General features: G+C 34.5%; 1 long non-coding RNA gene across 1 annotated transcript; it reads left to right on the plus strand.

Annotated features, from left to right (window-relative positions):
* The first annotated feature begins 6,913 nt into the window (after positions 1-6,913).
* LOC147076642 (uncharacterized) lies at positions 6,914-13,280 on the plus strand. The gene is made up of 3 exons (XR_015069344.1): positions 6,914-7,132; positions 11,507-13,143; positions 13,207-13,280. It is a non-coding gene; the product is annotated as an uncharacterized LOC147076642 (long non-coding RNA).
* Positions 13,281-16,881: the final 3,601 nt, after the last annotated feature.

The raw sequence follows: 16,881 nt of genomic DNA on the forward strand, positions 1-16,881 counted from the left end.
AATCAGTTTACTCGGAGGGAAGATGGCATGGTAGAAAAAAAAACAAATTTGCTGCCTATGGCATTTCTGGAAGATTAATATTTCATTATCATGTGTGTTGACTAAACGCGAAATGATGTCGGTGATTTATAATATAAAAAATATTAATTCATGAATTCTAGTGATCAGTTCACAAAATGCAGTTTTATAAGAATAATGATCATTATTCATACAGTCTACAAAATTGTTAAAGATAATTTGTATATACGATAAGGATGGTTTCCGTTAAAAGTGGGAGGCGTTTTTCTACTATAAGAGAAAAAATCGTCTTTTAAAACTAAATCAAGAAACACTTAAATAACTCGTAGCATGTTTAATTATTAGCTAAATATGCTCAAACTTGTACTTCATATGAAGTAAATAAAAAACAAATATAGAATACTGAAATGTAATTGATTTCCATAGTAACACACGTATATATTAATAATTTAGTTGCTAGGACCCCAGACCTCTAGCAACCAATAATGGTGTCGAAATAACTTTTTATACAAAACAGAATCAACTGAAAATGAATTCAATTTTATTTAAAGATGACTAAAAGTATTAAAAGAATGCATTGACATCGTGTACTGATATATTCTAAAAGTTTCAAACGTCTAGCTAGTCGGGAAATTAGTTAAAAATCGATTACAAGATTTGTACTGGATAAACAACTACCGGACAAATAAAAATACTGGCTAATAAAAATGTTGTAATAATATCAATAAGACAGTTTAATAAAGCTATAAATAAAGTTTTGTCAAATAAAACGAACAAGGAATTGATTTCATTTTTCAACATAGTAAGCTTCATTGGCACCCTCAAAAATTACATCCTAAAAATTTCCGGCCGCCACTGGTTCCAGTAATTCCAACTGTCTTTTCTCCGTTTCGTACCAACTCATTGCCGATTCAAGTAGAAAGCCGATACATTCACAACGACTGGTCCTATTTTTTCCATTCTTCCCGTTGTTGTCGATGGATGACCTGTCATTGTTCTATAGAGTGCTCATTCTGACGCGTCTGTCGTGTTCACATTGGGAATGGTTTGATTTGGATATATGAGTTAAATGATAAATAATACACTAGCATTAACACACCCACAAAAAGTGTAATGCATAGATCAATGGTACATATTTTTTGGAAATCGATACTACCACTGGTTTTTGTGTGAAGGACTAGTCTGACTTTGATAGCTGATGAATAACAGGAATGTATATTATATATTAATAACACTGATAGTTATATTTGATGTGAGATTTTTTTATAATTTAATTTGAAACGAGAAAGGGCGAATCAATATTTCAACCAATCTGGGATCTGATTTTGACAGCTGAAAAGTGTACCACTCGTTGCTTGTGCAAAAAGTTATGCTGAGGGTTTAAATCTAAAGATGGCGGTGACCTACTGCTTCGTACGTAAATAATGGCTTGTTCTCTCTATAGTCTTCATTCTCTTTGGTATATACATATTATAATATATAGATCTTTTCTCATTGTAGATATCTACCCAACGATGTTTTACTGAGCGTCCCAATACGGATGGTAGCCGACAACCCAAAGCTGATAGAGACCGAGAGTGCGTGATAGAGTATTCAGAAATAACTATAGATGAACAAAATATAAAAGAGGAAAACTCCACAGCCAATACTCAGAAGGTGGCTGCATTGGTGTTGAGAAAAGTGATGCATTTTCCGCGAAATTTTATATGCAGCATCTGTAATGCAATCTTAGAATCCTCTAGTATTTTAAGAAGACATAAAACTATTCACAATGATAATATTATTGTAAATAGTGAAACGCATGTCCGTTCTCATTTGAATAGTGTTAGAATATATAAAAAAAGAGACACCAGCAATAGACTATTTAAGTGCGAGTTTTGTTCTTCTACGTACAAATATTTTTCTAAACTTAAAAGACACAAAATGTCGCATACTGGTGAAAAACCATATAAATGCAATGTATGTTCGTATACATCCGGGCTGGCACATAACCTGAAAACACACAAAATGTCACATACTAGTGAAACACCATATAAATGCAATGTGTGTTCGTATACATCCGGGCTGGCACATAACCTGAAAAGACACAAAATGTCACATACTAGTGAAAAACCATATAAATGCAATGTGTGTTCTTATACATGCATACAATCACAACATTTGAAAACACACAAAATGACACATACTGGTGAAAAATCATATAAATGCAATGTATGTTCTTATACATGCACACAGTCACAAAGCCTTAAATCACACAAAAGGACACATACTGGAGAAAAACCTTATAAATGCAAATTATGCTCTTATACATGCGCACAGGCACAAAGTCTGAAAAGCCACGAAATGACACATACTGGTGAAAAGCCATATAAATGCAATATATGTTCTTATACATGCATACAGTCACAAAACATGAAAACACACAAAATGACACATATTGGAGCAAAACCATATAAATGCGATATATGTTCGCTCTCATACCCGTATCGGCATAGTTTTATATCACATATAAAGACGCACATTGACGGCAAACCGTTTTAATGCGATATATGTTCATACACATGCACACGATTACAACATTTAAAATTACATGAGATTAGACATAATGGAAAAAATCATTTAAATGCGATGTATAGACTTAAACACGCAGATAGTCACAAGGCCTTTAATTGTATAAGACAGACGCTTCTTGTAAATAGAACTAGCAAGTCGATGATCTTCATCAGGTTTTCGGAATGTGTGAACCGCAAATACTGAATATGAGATAATAAATCGCTTGTATAGTAACTTTAAAAAAGACTTAAATTTTGTCAAGAGTAAAGTGTTAATCTAATGTGTGCCCCCAGTGCATGCATGTGACACATATTCTCTTAATGTAAGAGAAATCAAAATATTACGAATGGCATTATATGACATGTTTGGGAGGTATAACGTTCCTAACTTCCTTTATACCCAAATAACATTTTAAAATGTAATCTTTTGAAATATGACGTACCTTTTCTGACAATATTTTTATGATTCATAATGCCTACAATTACTATCAAGCGTTAAATTTAACATACCTATTGTAAATAATCACCTCACATCTTTTCACTTTCACACATTCTAACATATAGAGCTAATTTAGGTTACTATTGTTCGGTGGCTCTACTTTGCAGAATTCTGAATCATCATAGTGATCGAAAGCTGTTTTGTTTTCTTGCCTCTTAAATTAAGTTGCTCCAAAATTCTCTCTATTTTCTTCATTTATATTTTTTAATGGTTTTAGAATAATTTACTCTTCATTGTCTTAGAAGTATTAAATACCTATTTGTTTTTCTCTTGAAATGTAATAATTATCAAAACTGTATTAATTATTGTTTGATTGAATTATGCTTTCTGTGTTCGCCTGTTGTTGGGACCATCACCTATTCTTGTTTCTAATTCGGAATATTATATTATTATTTTATGATCGATCTTGTTGATTGTCATATTAAATAAAATACATAAAAATTCTGCGACATTATCATATGGATCTAAACAAGAGTACGTGATGTGATAGAGGTCGCCAAGCAGATTAAATTATAATTCACTGGACATATCGCTTGACGAGTGGACAACTGATTGCCAAATCCCTTCATAATATATAGTGTTTTACATAGAGCACTAGTTACCTAGAATTGTAGAGGGAGCTATAGTATGCCTTCATCCACCAGTAAATCGACTCCAGTTGATGATGATGATAATGATATCGTGTCAATCCTTTAATAGCAAATAATATTAATAAACATCAATTTAAAAAATGGTGAATTCATTTTTATTATATGCAGAAAATTGCAAAATAGTGTGCCTTGCAAATTGATGTGTGGTCCATTTCATTAATATAATATGATTCATTAATACAATTGTAATATCTACCATATATTATAGATTAGCGTATTCTATAAATAGGTTAAGCACGTAATTTTACAGATGCAGTAGTTCTTTAAAAATGTGTTTGCTTTATTTCAATTTATATAAAAACCTTTTTCCTTCTCTTTAATTTGTTTTACTTGTACATACTTTTCCACAATATAATGCCACATATTATCATACGTCATATTATGCGACTCCGAGAGTCGTAAAGAAATGCATCAGTATTATCGTGATTGTTTCAGACATTAGTTATTTTTTTAAAAACTCAAATATCCCGCCATTTGCAATTAGTAATTGAGGGTCTAATTCCAAAAAGCGATAAGTCCACATTTGGTCAAAATCGAGAAAAAAATACGCACGTATTCTTTGTATAATTTTACACAATATGTATTTATCTATAAATTCCAAAAACGCGACATAACCCTACGAAAAAAAATATTTTAAGTCTCATTTATTACAAAAAGCGCCAAGTCCGTGTTTCATATTATTTAAAGCTTGGTTGATTTCGCGCGTGTTTAAGTCGACCAATAAGGGAACGTTCAATATTGAAAAGGGCGTATCTCATGCTGTAGCATCTGGTAAACTCATGACAGTGCCATGGAAATATGTGCCTTATGCGGCATAAATTAAAAATTAGGTACAAGTAACGCTATGTCCAATTTCATTTTGCCTATATTTATTACATTTAAGAGTTTATCGGCTGAAACAAATTGCCATTTTGGTTCTAATTTCGACATAGAATACAACGGAAAAAATAATCTCACGTTAAAACGAATAATCTAAGCTTGAAACATAAAAACGTTGTTTCCAGAAAATATTGAATTGTAGACTTTTTGCTTTTTGTAATTAGACGCCTCAATTATCACATCCAGAAAATTACTCATCGGCGTCTGATAGGGTTGAAGCAAACACCTGTTTAATATATAATGTTGTGAGAGGGGGTAGGTGTTGTTACTAATGTAAACCCCGCTATTATGTATATGGGTAAGATTACTTTATCCCCGTCTGTTATAATTTAAGTTTATGAATAGGTGACATAATAATATGTAAAAAATTAAAAATCGGTGTGTGTACTTATGTACGCGCGTTAGAAGTTATACTTATTTGGCGTAACAAAACAAAAACAAAACTTGTGATAAACTAGATTCTTTGACTAGCTCTTAATTGTCTGGTAAAATTACACGCTCAAGAAAAAGGACCGCTTATTGGAACGCCCTTAGTTTATTTCTATACACTTTAACTTATATTACTAAATTATATAATGGTTTCTCGTCGTTTTTATTTTTAAAGTACCAACTGTCAGTCTGACGTTTAATCTTTTGTTTACGTAAGGAATTGCAAATGGCCGACAATAATAAATTCGCTGCCTAGGCAACGGAACAATACTTAACTATAATATTATACTGTATAATCGTCACGATTGCAGTATCATACTGTGGCGTAAAAGTAGTGCGTTCGGCTGATAGCCGAACAATCGGTGATTCGAATCCAATCGAGTGCGTTTTTTTTTTCGTGTGAAAAAATAAATTATGTGTTACATGTCACACGACAAAAATACACAATGATCTGATTACCCAAACGCTACAAAAGAAGTATAACTTCTATAAACTTCATGTAAGACTGTAAAAACTGTTCATAATTAATAAACAACTTGTGGTTACGCATGGAAACTTATATTTTTTTTTCAATCACACCACTCCCTTAGAACGAAATCACGTCGAGTAGGTACTTTTCTTGCATCTATTTGATGGTAACCAAAGGTCTAATGATTACAACGGCCTCGTAGTGCAATGCGTAATGCGCTGAACTTACATCCGGAGTTTCCGGGTTCGACCGCAGTGACGTCACAATACATTTATGTGATTTTCTCATAACTTGGTTGTCCCTGACCAGTTTATTTTACTGATTTTAAACTACTCTTTCACTACACTACTTTAATAATTAAACCCAATGACATCATTTAGTGAAAGAATACAATATAAGATATATTTAAAATAGGTAGGTACCTTGTGAATTACTTAATTTAAATTTATTTTAAATAGGTACTGCGGTAAACTTTAGAAATCATATATTTAAGACGTGTACAAAATGCCAATTAAAAACGAAGACATTTTATCAAAATAGTTTAAAAACACAGAAATAGATGTAGTAATCTGGTTTGAATTTGAGAATTGGTGGCCAAAATACTATATTGATTAATTTCTGAGACAGCATAGTACGTCCTAGAGGTACTTCCGATGAAAAATACTGAAAAATGGCACCAACAAAAAAAGTAGTAATTATTATCAAAAGGAAAGTAGGTACCTACCTACCTAACAGTTATTTTATTTGTGTCTTAAAATAAAGACATTGAAGTAATTTCTTCTGGGCGCACTTTATAATAACGTTGTAGGCAGTGACGTCCCGTAGGGGTAGGCAGATTGAGCGATGCTTGGAGACGGCAGTTACTCGAAGGGCGGCAAATCGAAGAAATCATTTGGAATATTTAGAAATAGCTATCTAAACTTAGTAATAACAAAAATATCTTTCCATTAAAAAAAATCAGATCACTAGTTTTGTCGGGTTCGCGATATCTAGTTTACTTCTTTTGCTCTGCAACGTCTGTGGTGACCAGAAACAACACGGGCAGATTTGCGAATAATTAGTCTGATATTTTGTTAGTAATGTATCCATACAACACATTTCTTAGATGTTGGACTCAAGAAAGGATGATAAAAATAATGTATAAAAAATGAGGCGGCATTTTGGCTCTGCCTATGGGCGGCATTTTATCTAGGAACGTCACTGCTTGTAGGAAACCTCATGAGGACACCAGATAATTGACCCATATTCAAGAACACTAGGTGGGTACATATTGTTTCAATATTTAACTTCTCGTTTCTAATTCAATTCAATCGGTAACTATTTTTTTATTGTAATCGTCAATAAAACAGAATACTTGCTACGTGACAGCAATTGAGACTCTTTTGTCTATGGACAGAGCTATCATCCATATTATCTTGTCTTTGTCTATGACGTCACTTTTGAAAACGTCACTTTACGTCTCCGTTTCTAGTTTGTACAACAATCACGGAAGATGGACATAAAACTTGAACCAGATGACAACGTATCCAACCCAGATGGACTGCAGCCGTCAGATGCGTCAATAAAACGTTCACAATCTCCAATTCACGACATAACAGTGAAACAAGAAGTTGTCGACGATACAGAACACAATGGGGTAAATAAATGTTTACTGTTTCTTGAATTTAATGCGTCAATGACATTGAGCTACTTTACAAGCTGTTTGTTGGCGAATTTAAAAGCGGGCGATTCAGCTACCTACTGCGATTGTGATAATGACACACAAAACTTTCCATTCGCTGAGAAGCCAACAAGCTAAAGACTATTTTGACAGAACGTAGTTCGTATTTTTATCGGGAGTATCTACTGCGCAGACGCAGTAGGCCCACACGCCGGCGTGTAGCGTGTAAAGTTGATCGGCTTTCAACTTTTCTCGGTAGATTGTTTACAATCTGCTTGTTAGCTTGTTCGATGATGACACTGGGCGACTTTACAGGCTGATTGTAAATTCGGCAGCAATCATCTCGTAACGTAACTCAATGTCATTGACGTTTAAATGTTTGAATCCTCTATTTTATTAAGGTTGTACCTCAGTTGAGGCACGGTCTAAAAATATCGTGGCTAGGCGATGCGCGGATTGCGGGTCGCGGGTGCAAATGACGCATGCCACTCGAAATATAATTTGTTATATAAATCCAACATACGTCCATTTTATGTTCTGTTATTGTTCTGTTAGTAACAATAATAATATATTCATTGACATGTTTTCTTTTTAAAGTAAATGGGTAACTTTTTTGATCATCTTTACACGATTTAAGAATTAATACGTCCGTCGCCATCACGAAACAATGTGACGTGTTTCCAGCTCGACCTTCTCTCTCAGAATGCGAGCGAGTCCAAAATTTCGTCGCGCCCACAGTTGAAAATTATTTGCCGTTTCACTGATGTATCACCTTAACTTATTTTCAGAAACGCACATCAAGACCAAATCCACATTGCCATATGTTTTTTTATGATTTTTTACTGTATGACAAAAATCTTTCCCTAAAATATTTCAAATTCTATTCTATTTACTGAATGCATGGTATTTAGTGTTGTATCAAAGCCGACTCAAGTTATTGATGTAAAGATGACGCTGGTTGTATATAAAATGGCAAGGGTATAGTAAGTACACACGCACGTTCTTGCTCGATGGTTTTATTCTGATTCATTGCCGGCTGAAGTAGAAAGCCGATACATTCACAACGACTGGTCCTACTTTTTCCGCCCCTCCCGTTGTTGTCTATGGATGACCTGTCATTACCAGTCATTGTTCTATAAAGTGCACATACCGACGCGTCTGTCGTGTTCACACAGGGAATGATTTGATTTGAATAGATGAGTTACATGATAAATAATACACTAGCATTAACACACCTTCTACAATAATGTAATGCATAGATCAATGCTACATATTTTATAGAAATCGATATTACCACCGGTTTTTGTGTAAAGGACTAGTCCAGCGATACTCAACCTGCGGCCCTGTAAGCTTTTATGTGCGGCCCGAACACACATTTATTATAAGGAATTTCGTATATCTTGAGATTCGTTTCGACTTTGACGCACAGATAGTGACGCCCGAAAAGGATTGTCATTATGGTCCACATAAGATCTGTTATAAGAGTGTTGCTATTGCGCACGATTAATTTTCAAAACACGCATAACTTTTAAAATCTCAAAAATGTTTGTAAAAAAGTGGGGGTTTCATGATATTTTTCGTCACACCAGATGCGGCCCGCGTTACTTTACAAATATATGTATTTGGCCCGAAGAAAAAAAAGGTTGAGTATCATTGGACTAGTCTGACTTTGACAGCTGATGAATAACAGGAATGTATATTATTTATAAATACTTAACACTGATAGTTCATAATATATTTGATTTGAGATTTTTTTTATAATTTAATTTGAAACGAGAAAGGGCGAATCAATATATCACGCAATCTGGGATCTTATTTTGACAGCTAAACAGTGGACCACTCGTTGCTTGTGCAAAAAGATATGCTCAGCCTTTATTAATCTAAAGATGGCGCTGATTTAGTGTTATATCAAAGCCGACTCAAGTTATTAATCTAAAGATGACGCTGGTTGTATACAAGATGGCAAGGTTATAGTAAGTACACACGCACGTTCATGCTCGATGGTTTTACGCTGATTCCAACATGTCTCAACGTGTGTACCATCTGGCTCGATGGGATTTTTTTCGACATCAAACAAGTTGCACTATCTGAAAAAGATTGACGATCGGTAATTCTTTCGCAATGGAATTTGAGTGAGGGAGTGAAGACGCACCAGCAAGGCTAGTGTGGCCTCGCTCTCACTCGTGGTCGAAGTCGTGGCGGTACGACGGTGGCCTCAAAACGTTCTTATGTCGAGTTGCTCGACTGTGTGGACGCAACGACGAGCATGCTTCCAAGTCGGGAATGGGACAACTGGACGCTAGGACAATTGGACGCCGCAATGTCGTAAATATATGTACAGAACGTAGACGAGGAATTTTAATCAGTTTCTATCTACTATTTAGTAGTTTTAATTCATTTTACTCTTAACATAATGTTTTTTATATTGCAGATTAAAAATTATCATGCCTAAGGCTTTATATAAAAATAAAAAACTCCTTTTCCGTTGGAACTTAAACATATGCATGATGAAATCATTATTTATGTGTGCACATTTAAATTCTCACCAACTAAATCATAATATAATAATTCAAATATAAATAATAATAAGTATTAAATATATGTTTTAAAAGTACCTATAAGTTCCTAACATCTATTTATTTTCAAATTGCGTGGCGTCTAGTTGTCCGGCACCAAATTGTCCTAGACCCTCCAAGTCAACATGCTCGATCGAGCAAGAACGTGCGTGGGTACTAGGCTTTACATTTAACATAGTATAAGATTGACTGAAGGTGGTAAGGTCACTGACACGGTGTTAAGTCAAGGTAATTATATTATGAATAATTATTATTGTGACTAAGTACAGAGCATAGATTAATTAATTGAAAACGGCGTTTACGATACCGGTTGCATTGACTCAATGACGTCCCTAGATAAAATGCCGTCCCTACGTAGCGCTAAAATGTCGCCTCATTTTTTTATACATTATTTTTATCATTCTGTTATGAGTCCAATATCTCAGAAATATTTTGTATGTATCATTACTAACAAAATATCAGACTAATTATTCGTAAATTTGCACGCATCGTTTCTGGTCACCAAGGACGTCGAAGGGCAAAGAAGGTAAACTAAATATCTCAAACCCGACAAAACCAGTGAGTCAATTTTTTAAAAGGAAAGATATTTTCGGGTACTGTTCGGTTAAAGCGGATACAGCGGAAAACGCATTTTGAAAATAGCCGATAAACTGGATTATTTGTTAGGTTAACCTAACCAAACCTAACCTAACCAAACCTAACCTAACCTAACCCAACCTAAACTAACCCAAACTAACAAATAATCCAGTTTATCGGCTATTTTCAAAATGCGTTTTCCGCTGTATCCGCTTTAACCGAACAGTACCTATTTTCGTTATTACTAAGTTTAGGTAGCTTTTTCTATAAATTCCTAATAATTTTCCTCGATTTGCCGCCCTTCGAGTAACTGCCGCCCCAAAACGACGCTCAATCTGCCTACCCCCACGGGACGTCATTGCATTGATTGGCATAATAGTGTGATGAAACGACAGTTAGATAACGGATTAGTGCTATAAGAAAAACTAAAACACAAAAGCCGATACCTAACCAAAATTAACTCGATCTGATAAACATTTCAATATCATGTAAAAACTACTGGTTTATATCGTCGTAATTACATAGGACGCCCGTGGCTTATTTTGTAAAGTGGATTGGCGCGAATCAAATGGATACGGGTTGATGTCCTGTCAGGGGTAGTATTGTTTTCAAAGTGTTAAGAGTGTACTTCAGTGAAACGGCAAATAATTTTCAACTGTAGGTGCGTCAAAATTTCTCACTGGTCGCCAATCGGAGACAGATAGTCGAGGTGTCCGCACGTCGATTTGTTTTGTCATGGCGTCGGAAGAATATATTCTTAAATCGAGTAAAGATGACTAAAAAACGTTACCCATTGGTTGAAAAAGAAAACATGACAATGAATATACTATTATTATTACTAATATAACAAGAACATAACATTAAATGGACGCGAGTTGAATTTTTATGACAGATTATATTTCGTTCGGCTCGCGTCATTTGCACAATCCGCGCATCGCCTAGGCATGATCTTTTTAGACCATGCCTCAACTGGAGTATAGCCTTAACTGTGTTGTGTTTAAATTTGTTAGGTAGTCGTACTGAGAAGCAACATGATGGTATAACGTTTCATAGTTAAGTTAATAATAATAAAATTGAGGTTCTACTGTGCGTTATACGCAAAAAACACGGCTTTATTTTGCCGAACAATACCCACTCTCTTTATATTATTACTCTAAGAGCCAAATGCATTTATTATGTTTTTATTTTTTTTTTTCAGATAATATCCTGTACAAAAGCAATGTATGAAGACATGGGACATTGCAGTAAAGATGTTTTAGATGTTGATAAGTCGAATTCATCACAAGCACACGAGACATATGCAACGAATGATGAAATTACAATCGATGAGTTAGAAATCAAAAGTGAATTAATTAAAATGGATAATACCGAGATTGATTGCAATTATTTAAATTTTACAGAGGAAACAAAAGAAGCATTGCCAAATAATGCTATTAAAATTGTAAACAAAAATGACGTTACAGATCTTGAAACACCAACGATTAATAACATTAAAAAATCTAATAAGTTGGTTAAAGCATTTAAGTGTAAATTGTGTGGTTTTGAATGTCTAATACTAAAGTATTTCAGGCTACATCTTCTTAATCAACACAACATTAGAGGAAATCTTTTCAAATGTGATGCGTGCGATTATGAATGTCCCACGCCAGGCTTGCTAAAAAATCACAAAATCATTCATTCGAAACCATTCGAATGTAACGTGTGCCAATACAAATGTAGCACTGCACAATACTTGATAAGACACCAACGTAAACATGCTAAAGTGAAATCATTTAAATGCGATAAATGCGACTATGTTTGTTATACGCTAGGCGTCCTAAATAATCACAAAATCACTCATTCGAAACCATTCGAATGTGACTTGTGCCAATACAAATGCAGTACTGAACGATATCTGATAAGACACCAAATGAAGCATGCTGGGATAAAACCATTCGAATGCGATCAGTGTGATTATAAATGCATCGTAGCGAGCAGTTTGAAGATGCATAAAGTTGCTCATTCTGGCGTTAAAGCGTTCGAATGTGATGAATGCGATTATAAATGTAGTTATTCTAGTGCGTTGAAATCACATAAAATTACACATACGGAAGAAAAGCCGCTTCAGTGCAGTAAATGCGACTATAAATGCAAACGGCTGGATTACTTAAAGGCACATGAAATTAAACACATTGATATTAAGCCGTTTAAATGTGATGTATGCGATTTTACGTGTAAAACGAAGATATATTTACGTCAGCATGAATTGAGAATACACACTTACACGGATGTCAAGAAAGATTTCCAGTGTGATGAGTGTGAACATAAATCTGATACGGCTTCTCATTTGAAAGAACATAAAATGAAGCACTCAGGTGACAAGCCTTTCAAATGTTCTGTATGTGACTACACATGTGCTAGAGTTAATACGTTAAACAGGCATGAAATTATTCATACCGGTAAAAATCCTTACGAATGTGATGTTTGCGATTACAAATGCAACAGAACGTCGAGCTTGAGACTCCATAACAGGACTCACACTGGTGAGAAACCGTTCAGATGTCGTGAATGCGACTACGCTTGTAGGACAATAAGAGATTTGAAAAAACATGAAAAGAAGCACAAAATTGGACAAGCATAACTGGTTTATATCAAATATCTATGTTTAAAATCCTTCTATAGAGACAGACCCAAATGTATGAAATTGATTAAGTTAGCTACAGGTGACTTGGCATCAGTAGCGAAGGGTGGTGGTAGGCTGTTAAGATCCGCCATAAATAGTGCATATTAAACTTTGTTAGTCATACGACTTATACGTATTTATTTTTATTGAACTAAAACTACAATTTACAGATGGTATTGGTTAGTTTAGAAAAAGTTTCAAATAGACCAGGGGGGGAGAAAACTTTTTGGATGGAGGGCCAAATTCAAGAATTGAAAATGAGCGGTGGGCCGCAAGTAAAATACCATTTTATACACTATTTTTTATTATCACGAAAAATAAACATTACAAAAAAATTAATGAGAAGAATGAAACTGTTGTACTTTTTTTAAAATTCAGGTGTTATATCTGTCAGCTTATAAATGGGCATCGGAGAAATTTGATCGTAAAGAATTTGTATTGAGGTTCATGATCGAAAATGTTTGTTCACATATAGGTTGATCCGAAAATAACGAACATTTTGCTTGCATAATCTTTAAGTTGGTAGAATTTGTCTGAATTAGGGGCATTGTAAAATTTGGAGATTTCTTCACGACGATGCAATTCTCTTAAATCAGTGTTACACTGCAGATAATCTCAAAATGTAGCTCTGTCGGTACACTATCAATATCTATTGAAAATGGATCGCGTACTATTGCTAAACTTGTCTCAATTCTTCGGAAGTCACCAAATCTTTGTGAAAAATCGTCATTCAGAGCTTTAATAATTTTACCATATTCTTCAAATTTATATTCTGGTATATTCAGCAACTTCAAAGTTGGAGAGTGATCCACGTTGTTATTCGATATTTGTCGAAGGAATAACTTGAGTTTTAATTGAAATCCATTCAAACTTCTTACCATAATCATGGGCATATATTTTTTTTCCTTGCAACGCGGAGTTAAAAGTATTTAAGTGTGTCACGATGTTCAACGTAGAAAATAGTGGTTACATAGTGTGAGACGAGACGAAAAAAAGACGTACTGAGATAATACATTTACGAAACAACAAATTCTTCAAATTTTAATCTATTGTCAACATTTTAAAAAAATATATATAAAAAAGTTATTCGTAATCAGAAGTACAATTAATGATGGCGAGCCGCAAAAAAATACCCGGCGGGCCACATGCGGTCCGCGGGCCGCAGTTTGCTCCCCCCCTGAAATAGACTATATATGACGATTGGGCACATATGTGCCAAGAGCGTTTTAGTGTCTATGATCATATCTATGCCATTCCGACATATAGATACATATTGTATGACAGCTATGACATCGGATTTACACCCTGTGACACAGGACGCCAACATAAGAAACGGGTTTTTCGGCATTTATATGACCGATCGTCATAGAGTCTATTTGAGCCATTAATGGGAAATGTAATACCTAACGGGCATGGAGTAACAGGCAACATATCTCGAGTGTGGAAGAATATGCGATAAACTTAAACACGTGTCAAAAATACGTCATTACTTGTCCTTCATTCTGACAACTGCTATGCACTGAGGCTCATTCAATATTGGTGTAGTTGAAGGTTGCAACACACACTATTGCACGTCTATAATGTTTGTTTAATTTTCGTTTGACACATACAACAAAACCCCGTGTGAAAATGTAGTAGCCTATCGGATTTATATTTATTAATCTGTTCTGTGTTTGTGAGGGTAATATTAAATTTGCTATAATTATATTAGGCAAGCACCTATGTCTTTTTATTTAACGTCTATAATTAGGAATAAATAAATAATTCAAAACCCTGTGTCTGGAAATTTGTACTCATGCAGTTCGCGGTGTCACACTTCACCGTGAAATGTTGTATCGGAAAAAAATATATGGGTCTTTGGGTCGTATTATAGTACTGACATAAAATTCATGTCTAAATAAAACACGGTTCTTGTCGGTTTACAAACAAATTTTGAATAATTACAAGATAAAAAGAACTTTTTATATAAACGTTTTTAAATTTACTGTTGAATCATATAAACTTGACTTGACTTGACTAGCTTAAACGATCAAAAGAATTTGTACTTGATAGAAATAATACTGAAATGTGATATTGATTTCCATAGTAACGCACGTATATATTAATAATTTAGTTGCTAGGACCCCAGACCCCTAGCAACCAATAATGGTGTCGAAATAACTTTTCATACAAAACAGAATTAACTGTAAATGAATTCAATTCGACTTATTGATGGCTAAATGTATTAAAAAATGCATTGGCATCGTGTTCTGATATATTCTAAAAGTTTCAAATGTCTAGCTAGTCGGGAAGTTAGTCAAACATCGATTGCAAGATTTGTACCGGACAAATAAGAATACGAGCTAAGAAAAACGATGTACTCGTAAAAATAGCTGATTATACCGGATTATTTGGTTTTATTTCATTCTTAAATTCATGAATTTTGCTAAAATCAGCTATGAAAATTGTATTAATGTTCATACTGTATCCAATAACATTGAAGACCGTATAGTATACGGTCATCTCTTTCCTATAGAAAGCTCACGGTGAAATATTTTACGCAGAATTTGTAACCTCAAAACTCTGCGTCAAAATGTAGTGTATTGGGGGTATAACCTATCTGAATTCTATTTATTAATCTGTTCTGTGGTGGGTACCAATTTTTATTGTTTGCAGGAGTCGTTTAAAATATTAATTGTGTCGTTACATTTCAAAATCAGCCAAGTCCACCTTTAGATATTTTTGACTTTTTTGTAAATTGCTGAAGAAATACTGCTTTCTAATATTTCTGCATTATCAAAATGTGGAATTTATTAATTATAAATATTCTATACTCGAAATAATATAAATTTTTACCCTTGTGACTATGTATTTGATAAAACAAAAAGCTGTTTTTCTCCTATTCATCTATTATGGATTTGGCTGATTTTGAAATCTAACAGGTATTCTTGGCATTTGTTTCACCAAAAAATGTTGCACATTACTGTATCAGTGTAATAGATTAACTAAGAATTGTTTTTAATTAATAAATTTAAATATATAAATGAATAATATTTATTATCTCGTATATTTTTCTGAGAACCATAAGATTAATTCTTGCTGTTTAATAGATTCATAGAAATTTCTAAAGATAGACTTGACAATAATATTTTTACTGACGGTTATTGACGTTGAATTATGTTCAGAGCGAATTGACGAGGCAAGCTTTAAGCCAGCTCTCACATCTAAACTCGCCTCCTCTGCCACACAGCTCATAAATTAAACCTTGGAACGTTGATCCGATGTTGCATATAAAGACCGCGCACATCTACCTAGCGACAGTCGCACGTAACGTCTCGAAACGTATAGAAATTTGGATGCGGCGATCGGCGAGCCGGTATAGGAAAGACCAATTCGTAGGTATTCGCATGCATTCTGGCTCCTCGACTCGCAGCCCGAGGAGTATGCGATTTGTTGATAGCAGCACTAGATGTTTTTTTTCAAACTAGATAGTCTCATTCGACCAATCTGCGGAGATTCATTTGGCAACGTGTGTTTTGTGAATAACAACGACGTGTTCGACACGTTGCAGACAAGGTGAGTTTAGATGTGAGAGCCGGCTAAGTGGATAGTGAAACTCAAAAAATCGCGGGCTCACGTGAATCATTTTTGCATTGCAAAACTTTAAATGAATACCTACAACTAATCTTTTTAAATAGTTCTAAAGTTTCTGAACCATTCGACATAAAGTCAAAACAGCGTGGCCCCCACAAGGGGGGGGGCTGACAGGGCTCTAGCCTCAAGGCCCGGGCTCTTGGGGGGCCCGGCGTGATAGGTCGACCATATAAATGAGATCAACACACATTTTAAATTTGCTCTAATAGTAAAAAGTCGCCTGTGAAAATATTTTACTTCGGAGTTTTTATATTATATGGTTATTGTGACGTGTTGAA

Source organism: Rhyacophila brunnea, unplaced genomic scaffold (genome assembly GCF_057557595.1).
Source record: "Rhyacophila brunnea isolate RB1 unplaced genomic scaffold, BYU_Rbru_1.0 scaffold_13, whole genome shotgun sequence".
In the NCBI taxonomy this organism is placed as follows: Eukaryota; Metazoa; Arthropoda; class Insecta; order Trichoptera; family Rhyacophilidae; genus Rhyacophila; species Rhyacophila brunnea.